Genomic DNA, 14,601 nt, shown 5'->3' with positions numbered 1-14,601 from the left:
ATTTAAGAAAGTTATTCCAAAAATTAAGAGATCCAAATCTCTGTTGGACCACACCATTGAAAAAAGTGGGGAATAGACATTAAAAAATTATTTTTAGGCTGCAAAAGTTTTGAATCAAGCTAATCTTTGTAGTTTACCTCCACCCAATTATATTTTACCTTATCCACGGGTTGGATGGAAAATAAACATTATGAATCTTTTATAAGGCGCCCTGGGAATTTTTTAATGGTAAGCATTCATCATTACTGTTTCTTGTTGTGTGGTCTACTTGAAATTTAGATATTATTAATTTTTACAACCATGTACTAAAATGAGCTGTAAATACGGGTGGGATGGACCGAGCAGATATACAACATATGGTCAATGTGGACCCGCCATAAGGGTAACACCAACTAAGCTGTTAGCATGTAAAAGCTTATCGGCGACCGCTCCAATGTCGCCAACGTCACGGACGTGGTCAATTTCAGTGACTTTTAGAATTGTCAACTGAAGCCAACGTTATATTACTTTAAAATGTCCATTTTACCCCTCTAGCAACAAACCTTTTTCCACGTAATCTTCAGAATTTGAAGGAATCGTTTTCTCAACACACTGAGCTTTTCTTATCTTTTCTTTTCTTTTCGTGTACAAAAATGGTTGGTATGGAACTATAAAATGGCCCCAACTACATACAGTTCTGGCCTTTCATCTGATGGCCCCACGGTGGATGGGCCACCAGGAATGGATGATCCTAACCTTTATATAAGTGGACTACACTGAAATTTTAAAAACGAAAAAGGGGTCCAATTCATACAAAGGCTTTCAGAGCGATAATTAAGATCAACGAGATTTTTGTTATCATGCATATGGGAAATCCAAGGTGGGGCCCACTGGATCAGTCCCTTCCAGATCTCAAACAAACTTGAATAAAACCGTCATCTTGAGACCCATTGTAAAAGAGTTGCCCCAAGATCAGATCGGTTGTGATCCTAACCTCTGGTCCATGGAAATTGGCATGTTGAACTTGAATTTGGACCGTTGGGTATATTTTTTATTTTTTTTTGACCGTCCACTCAATGACCAAGAATCTGACCAGTTGGAGTGGCTTGCGGCCTAATGGGATGTTATCCATTTATGGTGGAGCACATGATAGATCTACATTGAGGAATTGGCATATCATCTACGCATCAATAAAAAGGATTCAATGCAATAAGCTTAAAGTGTACAGAATTAGAAAGACATCACTTAAATGTCACTAACGAAAATCTCAATCTTCTGCACATTACACCTTTAGAAGAACTTTAAAAGGGTATATATATATATATATAGAGGCATGCTCACTTACGCACATGCGCACATTTTCACACGTGTCATGGGTGTCGAAGCCGAACGGTCCATAAGATGCGGAATCCCATGAAACCTCAGAGGGTGAATTTTCACCCTAATACAAGATTTTGGTAAGCTATAACAAAGAGAAATTCAAATCAAGGGAAGAAACTATTTGCATTTTTCATGGCCCATTGAAGTTTGGTTCAAAGTAAAAAATTGGTACAAGGTAGTTTCACAAGGTTCTGCTTCATATGAACGGTTCAGATTTTCGAGACTCATCAGATATGATGGTTTCTCAAAAAAGTTCGTATGTAGCCTGTACAAACTGGTTCGCAGGTGAGAGAAGTTTTCATATCTGACTTAACAACCTAGTATAAGGACTATGCTTCAAGCGTCCTGCTTCAAACTTATTTACAATATTGATCACAACTGAAGTGGAACCCACTAAATCGTTCAATCTAAATAATCCAACAATCATATATAAATTGATTATACATGTAGCCACCTAATAAAGTCTTGCAGCCAACACATTAACTTATTTTGGACACAGGTGCATATATATATGACTAGCGAATGATAGCTATTTTCGTGGTTATTATTCCAAGTAGTGGAGTTCGTCTTGCCCCTATCCCTATCGCAACTGAGTATCCCAACACATGTCTTTCTATGGGCCCACATGCTGAGGTGGTATATTGATCAAAACTGTCCACGATCTATTTTCCAGCCGCTGTAAAAAGTAATACTGATCGGATGTCTGACCAGTATTATCTGTGATGAAAATTAGAACATTGAAAAGAACTTTCAACTGCTCACATGCAACTCCAAAAATCGTAGGTCACGTCAACATTATAGTGTGATATTTGAAAGATAACTTATTTGCGAAATTGCACAGAACATGGACGGTTCAAAATCAAGGGACAGATATGGGCCTTGGTGGGGCTACACATGCTGGGATTCTGAGTCAATAAGTCACCGGTTGCACGCAGCCGATAAAACAAGGACGCGGATTGCTTGTCGCCCCCGACCGCAGGAAGTTAAGCCAGGTAGGCCCTGTGATGTTTGCTTGAAATCCACCCGTCCATTCGTTTTTTCAGCTCATGTTAGGACAGAAGCTCGAATATAAGACAGATCCAAAAGTTAAATGGGCCACACAATAGGAAAACGTAGGGATTGAATTTATCACCGTTGAAACATTCGTGGGGGCACATAAGTTTTCGATCAGGCTAGTATTTGTGTGTTTTGTTCATCCCAATGGTAATGGCTTTATCAACGGTTTGGATGGCATATAAACATTACGATGGCCCCAGGGAGTTTTCAACCGCAAGTATTTCCCTAACCACCTTTTCTTGTCGCATGGTCCAGTTGATCAGTTTGGGATTTTGGATCGTATCCTAATATGACCTACCAAAACGGATGGACGGGTGGATTCCACGCAAACATCACGGTGGGCCCCACCTAGCTTCCGTCCCCAGGAACTTACTGCGGCCGCGGGTGGTAGGTAATCCGCGTCCGTAACCGTAAAACAACCCAGATCCAGACGATGTGATCTCAATCACGGTCGGTAAACCATTTTAGCCTGATTTGTGCAAAGAGAAAACCTGAGTGCATTTACCAAATAAGGGATTTGATACGGTAGAACTTGTGGCACCGGAACATTGTAGAGCCATGTCACCACAGTACGCATGAAAGGCGACATCAATCAGAGCCTTGAAAAATTACACATAAAGATGTCTTTGAGGTAGTTTTCGACACCACGTAGGCAGGTGTGCTAGAATTGAAATTATGGGTTCAGTTCAATTCAAACTAAACAACAATAACCCTAAGTGCCCACATAAGGAGACACGTAGTGTGTGACTAAGATCTAGTGAGATTGGTTACATGCATGAAGAATAGCTGCCGAACACCTGTTCAATTTAAGAATTGAATTCAGCGTGAAAGAGTATACTCAAATTAAGCCTAATATTATAAACTACTTGATTAATGCTGTGAATTACACTATAGATTGTAAACACCAAGCTGAAATTAAAAGAATTACACACTATGGATTGTAAACACCGAGCTGAAATTAAAAGAATTACATTATGAAATGTAATTTGCTTAACAAGAAAAAGTAAAAAATTACACTATAAAATGTAATTGCCTAATAATTGAAGAGATAATTTTGAAAGATAATTTTTAGTTTGATTAAGTTTGATACGAGACTTTGTTTTTTTTACTAAATTCTTCTATTAATAACTTTGATCCGTGGAGAAGGCTATGGTGAAATGACCACTCATTCATTCATTGACTGGGCTTTGTCATTTTTATTAAACTTTATGGTGAGATGGTCCGGCAATCTCTAAGCATGTGGTAAGATGATACCATTGACCATCTGTTCAAGATCTAGAGATCTCCCTATGGCTAATGATATAATCATTGACATATATTGGCAAGCTAATTAATTTTAATTTAATTAATTTGGACAGGTTTATAGCATGGTACTGGCTGGCAACGAAGGATTAGATTGAATAATAATAATGATAATTATAAATGACATGCAAAGGATAGACATCAGTAATGTTATGTTACATCATTACGTCTCAAGCTTTTTATTTTCTATTGAAATTTATAAAAATGTAATATTTTATTTCTAATCTTAAAAGAGTTCAGATAAAATAAAATTTAGGCAGTCCCAACTGTCGAACTCGGGAAGCTGATAATATTTTATTTCTAATCTTAAAAGAGACAGGAGAAAATGAAATTTTGTCAGTCCTAACTGTCGAAATAGGGAAGTAGATTGTGTCCTGCTCTGTTAGATGGTCCAGGTAAAGGCGCTCTGTATGGCCCACCATTATATATGGGTTTTATGATTTTATCCACGCTGTCCTTTCATTTTGAAGCACCAGTGATAATGATGTTGACCGTTGAAACCATCCTAGCCCCCACAGGTGATGTTTATTTTCCATCCAACCTGTTCATAAGGTCACACGGACCTGGATGAAGGTAAAACACAAATATCAGCTTAATCCAAAACTTCTGCCGATCCCAAGAAGTTGTTAATGGCGAGCTTTCAATGCCTAATGTGTGGTCCACTTGAGTATTGAATCTGCCTCATTTTTTGGCTGGTACTCTAAAATGATCTGAAAATTTGGATGGATGGTGTGGATAAACCCATACATCAGTGGGCCCCACAGAATCGCTGCAGACGGGATGCAATCGGCTTCCTAGTGTTGGTGGAGACGATGGTACACACATGCATGCAAGGCCCCAAATTCTACACTTGGGTAGGACCCACGCCGTATGGCACTCCTGGGGAATCACACATCTTCACCTGACACTCATTTACCTGAATTAGAAGAGACGCGACTTTTTCCTACGACCCCTGCAAGGTGGCTGCTGACAGTGCTCTGTGGGACCCTGTGTGTGTCCGCACCATTCATCCATTTTTTCGGACTATTTTATGAAATTAGTCCAAAAACAAGGTAGATACAACTCTCATATGGACCACACCATAGGAAAGAGTGGTGATTCAACACTCATTGTTAAAAACATATTAAGGGCCACAAAAGTTTTGAATTAAGCTGATATTTGTGTTTTCTCTTCATCTAAGTGTGTGTTGCCGAATCAACAGGTTAGATGACAAATAAACATTACAATGAGCCCTACAAAGTTTTTAATGGTGGGTACTCAATCACCACTGTTTTCTTGTGGTGTGGTCCACTCGAGATTTGGATCTCTCATTTATTGAGTCACGCTGTATAATAATCTGATAAAATAGATACACGGCTTAGACAAAACACATCATACCACATAGCATTGTCAGTAGCCACCTCGCTACTGATGCTTTCATGGGGCCACCATGATTTCACGAGAAATCTACTCCATCAGACAGTATTGCAGGCTCATGTTAGGACATGACCCAAAATGTAAAAGATTCAGAATTAAAATAGGCTACATATCATGCCACCGAGACCTTCCTGGGGCCCACCATATGTATGCCACTCAGAACGTTCATGCATGTATAACCCCATAGGTTTAAGGGGGGCCGTTCAATACCCAATGTTTCATGCAGCGTACACTACTTATTTTTGGATCTATCTCTTTTTGGATGCATACCAACGAATGCGTGGATATATGACAAATAGACATTCCGGTGGGTCCTACAGGGGGTGAGGGATTCGAAGCATAGGTATCAATGTTCAACGAATCTAAATACCCAAATAATCTGACTTTTGGGTACTAAGAGATGGATTAAGAGGCGTGTATATAGTTGGAGGCCTATCATTTGACTGGAACATCACTAATAGCATTCTGCTATTCAATCAAATCATGTTACCATATTTTCACATGGTACTTAATTTGGGACGTGCATTTCCTGGGAATGCCTCCCACCGCGATGTTTGTGATAAATTCACACCGTCAATTTGTTTTGGCAGTTCATTTTAGGATACATAGATTCAAATGAAGTGTATCCAAAACTCAAGTATATATCTACAAAGTTTCTTATGAGGAAAAGTTTTTAGTGTTTTCACTTCAGTTTTCACTTCATCTGAGTAGGAATGACCTTATAAATGGTTTGGATGGTATATAAATATCAAGGTGAATCGTAAGAAGGTTTCAATGGTAGAAAATGATTTCTCAGGTTTTCCCTCTCATCCGGCCCACTTGAATTTTGGATCCACCTCAATTTTTGTAGCATGTGCTAAAATGGGCTCCCACAAAGGATAGACGGTTTGGATTTCTCACAAACATTAATGTTGGCTCCACCTATCATCCCAGCGCCCCTGCCCCCAGCCCCCGTGGCTGATGGTTGGTGCTCTGTGGACCCCATCATGATGTATGTGTTTCATCCATTCCGTTCATCCATTTTTAAAAATCATTTTAGGGCTTAAATCCAAAAGTGAGTTGAAAATAAATCTCAGGTGGACCACACCACATGAAAAAATAGTAATTGGATATCCACCATTAAAATCCTCCTAAGGCCTAATTTACTGTTTATTTGACATCCAATCTGTTGATTAGGTCATAAAGACCCATATTAAGGGAAAAAAACAAAAATCAGCTTGATCCAAATCTTCTATGGCTCCCAAAATGTTTTTAATGGTTTAAACTCATTTGACACTGTTTTCTGTAATGTGGTCCAGTTGAGATTGATATATACTAATTTTTGGTTTCATTCCATAAAATAATCTATAAGAATAGATGGACGACAAGGATGACACACATGCATCATGGTGTGGTCCACGGAGCACCGACAACCGCCCATTGGATGGTGTCACGGGGAGTAGCCAATCCGTTTCCTTAATTTGGATCTGTCACGGTACTATTTCCGGAAACGGATGGAAACGGATTAGCTACTCCCCTGGCTGCTGGTCGGCTCTTTGTGCGCCCCATCATAATGTATTTGTTTCATCCATGCAGTCCATTTATTTTTCTAGATTATTTTATAGCATGAGACCTAAAATGAGGTTATCCCAATCTCAATTGCACCACATTACAGGAAACAGCGTTCAATGAACGTAGACCATTAAAGATTTTTTGGGGGCAATAAAAGTTTTGGATCAAGCTGATCTTTGTTTTTTCCTTTCATCTTGGTATGTATCCTAATAAATAGTACATTATGCCTTAGGAGGATTTTAATGGGTGATATCCAATCACTATTATTTTCCTATGGTGTGGTCCACTTGGGAGTTAAATTCCTTTCATTTTTAGGATCAAATCCTAAAATGATATATAAAAATGGATGAACAGAATGGATGAAACACTTACATGATTGTAGGGCCCACATAGCATCAACCACCAGCCACGCCGCGGTGGCAGAGGAGTAGCCAATTAGTTCCGGGTAGGTTATTCACACCACCCCCGCCCCGCGCAGTGGCAGAGGAGTAGCCAATTAGTTCCGGGTAGGTTATTCACACCACCCCCGCACCCCCCCCCCCCCCCCCATAATGTATGTGTCTCATCCATTCCGTCCACCCATTCTTCTAGGCCATTTTATAGTACGAGCGCAAAAAAGAGGTTAATACAAATTTCAAGTGGACTGCACAGTGTTGATTGAATGCCCACCATTAAAACTTTCTTGAGGTCACGAAAGTTTTGGATCAAGCTGAAATATATATATTTTTCCCTTAATCCAAGTCTGTATGACTTAATGAACAAGTTAGATGTCAAACAACCATTACAGTAGGCCCTAGGAGGTTTTTAATGGTGGACATTCAATTACTGTTTTTTTCCCATGGTGTGGTCCACCTGAGATTTAGATCTACATTATTTTTACGACCCAACCTAAAATTATCTTTCAAAATTGATGGACGGTGTGGATAAAACACATACATCATGGTGGGTCCACATAGCACCCACTACTATGAGTGTGATTATCCCTATGGTGTGGTCCACTTGAGCTTTGGATATACGTCATATTTTTCTACCTCGTGCCCCAAAATGAGCGGAAAAAATGGATAGACGGTGTGGATATAAAACGCATACATCACGGTGGGCCCCAATGCGCCTGCCACCCGTCCGGCTGATCCAAAAAGGAATAAATGTAGTTAAAAAGACGGCCACTTAAGAGAAACCATCCATCCAACGTTCTAAAATCAACATGATTTGGAGCCCTTTTAGTGATCAGCTCAGCCTAAACCAATTACATTATGGGCCGTTGGATGAGTGGTCCAGTCTGATATTTTGGATATGGCGAATATTTCTGAATGGACATTATATTAATCATGTGTGAGTGTGACGCATAGCCACTCGTCCATGATAGCGTGAAGAGAGAAATTATATTAAAAGCGACTGATAGATAGTGCCCTTTAGCCGATAATCGAGACCATTTTGTCTACTTCATCCAATAATAGATGGGCAACACTCCAAGATCTCACAGAAGGGAAGACCCTAGCCACCTGTACTGGAGTTGCGGGACGTCGACCACTTCTATATAGCCCCATCTATTTATAGTATAAAATTGAAGGGCTGAGATTTCCCTGCCAAGAAGATGTTACTTATATGGTCCATCCATGGCAAGGTGCAAGAGATCAGCTGTCTAGATTATTGACCGTGGGCCCCACTTGTCAGATTTCTGAAGACGTATATACTACCATGGGCGTTTGGCGCAGAGTATTAGATGGAATAATTGCATTTCGTGCAATTCCATCCGGCATTTGAAAAGGCTGGGAAAGGTTGGATTTTTTTATTTTTACTGTTTTCTTTTGTTAGCTTGTTAGTACACTCACTGTGAATTCATACTTCACTGTTAATCACCCCCACTACGGAATTAATACTAACACCTCAATGTTGAAAAGATGTATCTTACACTCACTCTACCACTTGAGCTATGGAACAGGGTAAAGGTTGGGATTAAGTGGGATGGAATTGCATTTAGTCCCATGTAATTGTATTTGGTCCTATGCATTCTGTGGATTTTGAAATCCACTATACATGTGGGCCCCACATTGATGCATGTGTTTATCCATTCTATCCATCCTTATACATTGTTTACAAGTAACATTCTGGTCATAAGTGTACAAGTGCATAAAATCCATTGTGAATTTGGTTCGTGGATTACAATTTCATGGTCCACCAAACATGATTTTGCTTAATCTGGTATTTTCTTGTGGCAAAAATTTTATCCCAAACATGGGATTGAATGGCTACAATACCATGGTATTTCCGGACCTGAAATCATTATGAAATAATATGTTAATCCCATCTAATCGTGATACATGGCTTAGGGGAGCAAATTAGGTGCAGCCCCGGCCTCACCCAAGACGTTGCAGCCCTAACTGTGGGGCCCTTGATGTATGTATTCTACATTCACGCCAGCCATCTGTTTTTCCTGATCATTTAAGGGATGAGCCCAAAAATTAAGAAAATCCAATACTCACACGGACCATACAATGAGGAACGGTGGTGTGATTAACTACTAATGGGCCACAAAAGTTTTCAATCAAGCTGATATTTGTTTTTTCTCTCTTTTTCTTCAAGTTTGTGTGACTTTATCAATAGGTTTGATGGAAAATAAACATTACGGTGGGCCTTATAAAGTTTTTAGTAGTTGAGTGTTTAATCACCAATTTTTCCTATAATATGGTCCTCCTAACATTTAGATCTCCTTCATTTTTGGGTTCACGCACTAAAATAATCTGGTAAAATGGATGAATAGCGTGGATGTAGAATACATACATCAAGGTGGGTCCCAAGGTAGGGACTGCATTGTTTTGGGTAAGGCCTGGGCCGCACCTAATCCAGTACACTGACGCCCCAACCCTACAGGAGCCATCGGACGCGATTTGGCCGGTGAACCCAACACCAGCCGGCTAGCTGGTGTCAAAGCTTTGTGAGCCCACCATGATGTACGTGTTTTATCCACTCCATCTATCCATTTTTCCAGCTTCATCTCAAGGCATGTGCCTAAAAATCAGGCATATCCATAGTTCTAGTGAACCACATCAAAGGCAACAATGAAGATTGAATGCTTATTGTTGAAAATTTTTTAAGGCCATGGTAATATTTATATGCCATCCGACCTATTCATAAAGCAACACACTAAAATGAATGGAAATCACAAATATAAGCTTCATCCAAAACTTCCATTTGTTTAAAGAAATTTCCAACACGGAGCATTCAATTCCCACTTTTTCTAATGGTGTGGTCCACTTAAGCTTTATATAGGCTCATACCTTAAAATGAACTAGCAAAATGGACAAACAGTGTGGATAAAGCACATACATCATGGTGAGTCAACAAGCTTTGACACCAGTTAGCTGGGTGGTGTTGGGTCCTCAGCCAAACTGCATCTGCGTGCTTTCGGATGCTATCGGCCGGGCTCTGAAGCCCCGCCTTTTTCTTCCGTCACTCCTAGCAAAGGACGGCCCATGACCGTTGAAGGAGCTTACGGTAAGTCAATCTAAAGTCTAAGAGATATACAACACCCATGCTAAATCATTGGCTACAATAATACAGAGGCGAAGTTAATCAATCATATACTAAAGAGGAGATGTGATCCTGCACAGATGAAAAAGAATAATGGACCTACAGATAAAGCATTACCTCCTGAGAGGACGAAGAAGAGTGGACATGTAGATGAAAGAATTCTTCTTGATATGTCATCACAAGGAGGGATCTATCATTGGTTTATTTTATGGATCCAGAAAGGGTTGATGGTCAATCTAGAAAAAAAATTCAACTTAAGTCAAAAACCTAAATTGATACATGGAATGGCACTGGGGATTAATGAATTAATGAATATAGATAACTCGATGACTAAGGAAATTGATACTTTTATGATCATCATTTAGAAAGAATTTTTAAAATAAAGAAGTCTTTCAAAATTCAAAATACTCTCTTATTTATTTATTATTATTATTTATTATTTTATTTTTCATCTTTTAGCGTATCTCTGTCCCACATTATAAATAACCAAAGAAAATCTCACATATATATAGTGTGTGTCTGTGTGTGTGTGTGTGTGTATAGGCATGTGCACATGCATACCTTTGCACATGTGTCATGGATGAAACCCTTAGGGACCAATTTTCATCCTGATCTAAAAGTTTGGTCGGCCATGAGATGCAAATCAAGGGAGGAAACAGTTTTCTTTTTCTATGACCTACCAAAGTTTCGGATTAAAATAAAAATTGGGCCCCAGGGTGCACAACTAGCATTTGAATATATATATATATATATATATATATATATATATATATATAAGATGTCGTTTATATAAGGCTTGAACCATCATGGAAGAATGAACATTTGGGTTGAACCATCTCTTTACAACGCACACGTCCGTGCCAAGTTGAGCCGAGATGTGGCCTTGTAATGTATGACTGCATGAAATTCAAACCAGATATGCATCTCTTTGGGCAATCACATCAATTGGGTTTAAACACAATGTACCTAACCCATTTTGAAATGGTGCTTTAAGCACCCAATCAAAGTTTAGATTTAATTTTTTTCCAAATCCATTCATTTGAAACCAATGATCTCTCTCTCTCTCTCTCTCTCTCTCTCTCTCTCTCTCTCTCTCTCTGATTCTTTAAATTTGTCTCTGGTTCTCCGATTTTTAATTGAATTCATCACCTGGTCAACTCACTTTGGCTTAATTTCCACATGTTGGTTCAAGCCTGTGTACAACGAGTGTATCGTTGGGATCGGGTCATAGTTATTATAATCTAGAGGCCAACTAGTCAAGATTCCCGTTACACTTGAAATGCGGTCCAAAGAGAGCATATTTGGTTTCAAGCCAAGTGACTCAATCACACCTCGACTCAAATACTCTTAAGTTAACTTTCATTTACTTAATTTTTATTGCTTTTAATTTATGTTTGTGAATTTTATCTATTACTTTCAGTAATATTTCCCAACATTAAGCTTTAAGCAAATTGTCACCTTTCCACTTTCTTTACAACAATCAATGTCCATAGATTGAAGGTTGATAGTAATGGCAACAACAACATGGTTAATCAACGTTAATTGAGAGCAACCAATCACAAATTCATTATGATAAAAGAGGTTGAAGTTGACACCCCTATGTACGAAGGATTGCAAAGAAACACAAGGTGAAAATTTATTTTCTAAAGTCACATTATATATATAATTTCAAATTGACATGTAAGCCTTCACAAAAAACTATTGCCAAAGATAAAAAAGACATTCTACAAAAGCAGGAAGTCATTACGATTGGCTACTACCATTGTAAAAACAGGGATGAGTTTAATTTTCTAAGTAGATGGGCTTAATGTAGGACAACAGTTTAATTTTCTAAGTAGAAGGGCTTAATGTAGGACAACATCGATGACAAACTGAAGTGGGCAGCCAATATTGAGGAAAAATAGGTTAGAAAGTTTAATTCAAGGTCAAGCTCGCACTGTAGCTTCGATAGTCATGACATTATGATTAGTCATCGGTGTCATGTATACTGTATGTAGTAAGAAAGTTCTTGATAGGCTTCTTTTTTTTGTTACCTTGTTAGTACCCCCACTGTCAGTTGACACTTCACAGCTAGCCACCCCGACTAGGGATCCATACCAAGACCTTAGTGTTGAAACGAGGTGTCTTTCACACAGCCTACCGCTTGAGCTATGGATCAGGGTGTTGACAGGCTTCTACCTGCCTGCCACTACTAAAAGCTATTGGTTTTCACATGGTTTTTAAAATATAAGTTATTTTAGAAATTAATTTTGAGTTTAAATTTAAAATTTATTATTTTAATAAATAATAAATTTTGCTATTTTAGAATTTGGAGTCTTAAAACAACTTAAACTAATTATTAGAGTCATCGAAAGGAGTTTGAGTGAGTTTACATTTTACTATTTTAGAACATTTTACTATTTGAGAAAGTTACCCGATCAAGATCTGGGGCTTATATAAGAGATTTTGTAAATAAAAATTTACTATGAGTTATCATCAATGACATCAATTTTATGTAGCGTCTTTTAGAGATTTATGTCTTATCTTTTAGAGATTCGGTTATCTTTGTTAATTTAAGGGATATTCAAAGACCTCTTCTCTTTACCATGGCTGGACTATGGTAATATTGTTTTTTGGTGTGGCTCATTTGATGACTGGATTGCCCTATTTATCTGTTTGTATGGTTATAATTGTGAGTCATTCATTTGGACGGGTTGGATGTAATAAGGGCACAAAATTAAAGAAAAATAACAAATGAGGATATTTTTGACATTTTAACTGAAAAGTTACATGTAAAATCACGGACGGGCGGAACCCTTTAGGGCCTGTTTGGCCGGGCAGATTGGATGGGATTGGAAGGGATTGGAAGATAGATCCCGGGATTGGCCAGGCGTGCCAAACAGACACGGGATCCTGATCCCGGGATAGCAATCCCATGGATCTTAAGACAATCCACTGACATCACTATAATTACCTTTAAATCCTATCCAATCCACCCTAATCCCTACGTGTTTGGTTCGAGGGATTGAAAGGGATCCGAAGGTTTAATCTCGGAATTGGCCAGGCGTGCCAAACATCAATCCCAGGATATAGCAATCCCACATATCTTGCACCAATCCACTGACACAGCTATCATTACCTTGAAATCCATGCAATCCACTCTAATATCATCCAATCCTATCCCATCTGCCCGGCCAAACAGGCCCTTAGCGGGAAGTTCCTGCGCTGAAAACTTATGTGGGGCCTACCATGATTTTTGTGAGAAATCCACCCCGTCCATCCGTTTTTTGAGCTCATTTTAGTTTTAGAAGCAAAAAGTGAGCAGGATGCAATACTCAAATGGGCCACACTAAAGGAAAATATGGGAGGGGAAATTCCTGTCGTTGAAACGTCCTGCGGTGGACAGTGATGTTTACCTGCATTTCTGCTGGGATGAATTGAAAACACAAATATTAGCCATGATTCAAAAATTCCGTGACCCCACGAATATTTCAACCGCAGACCTTCAATCCTATCGTTTTCAGCCCACTTGGATCCGACTCGATTTTGACCTTCTCTCTTAAAATGAGCTCACAAAACGCAAAGACGGAATGGATTTCTCACAAACATCACGTGGGCCCACCTATATTATGCTTTTACAGGATATCACACGCTGCCAAGAACTTTCGAAGCTCATCAATGGACGCGGATTCCTCATTAATCACATCACATGCTAGGTTGACGACACGTGCATGGTCAAACCTCAGGGAATCCTCCCAACGCACGTCCTTAATTAATCAAAAGTGTTTCAATCAATGCACGCGAGCCTCGCTTTGAACTGGATTGGTGGCGATGATAGAAACCGCTGATGTGGTAGGCGTCCATGTGGGTGGGCCAAGCACAATGAATAATACTAACTGGACGACCCAACCGGTTCCGTGGTTGGAAGGTTCTCCCATCGAACAAAGATAGTTGCACTTTTGCCACAAAATTCTAAAACCGTCCATTTGGCAATCAAAACTACGGCTGAGATGGTTTCATAGCCCAGCAGAACCAAACGATGGTTGGCCGATCTTTGGACACCACCAACATACTTGAATCGTATTACTAGGGAACCCTTGTGACCGTCCGAACAAGATCTGAAAATGCCCACTTGATATGCATCTTCTAGAAGTCGACGAGTGTGGGCTTCATCCAACGGTGACGATTCGTACACGTTTCCGACACGTTGTAGAGCCAGCTGTTTTAAGAACTTAGATTTTTTCGCAGTCGCAGAGCGGCTCGTTCCAATCTCGCCAGTTGGTCAATTTCAGCGACTTGCTTAAGAGTCAACTGTGGCAGACGTTATACTACTTTAAAATGCCCATTTTACCCTTTTAGCAATGAAGCATTTTTTTACATGTTCTTTAGAATTTTGAGGGGGTTATT

The sequence above is a fragment of the Magnolia sinica genome, chromosome 5 (assembly GCF_029962835.1).
Source record: "Magnolia sinica isolate HGM2019 chromosome 5, MsV1, whole genome shotgun sequence".
NCBI lineage: Eukaryota > Viridiplantae > Streptophyta > Magnoliopsida > Magnoliales > Magnoliaceae > Magnolia > Magnolia sinica.
This window is presented reverse-complemented; position numbering follows the sequence as displayed.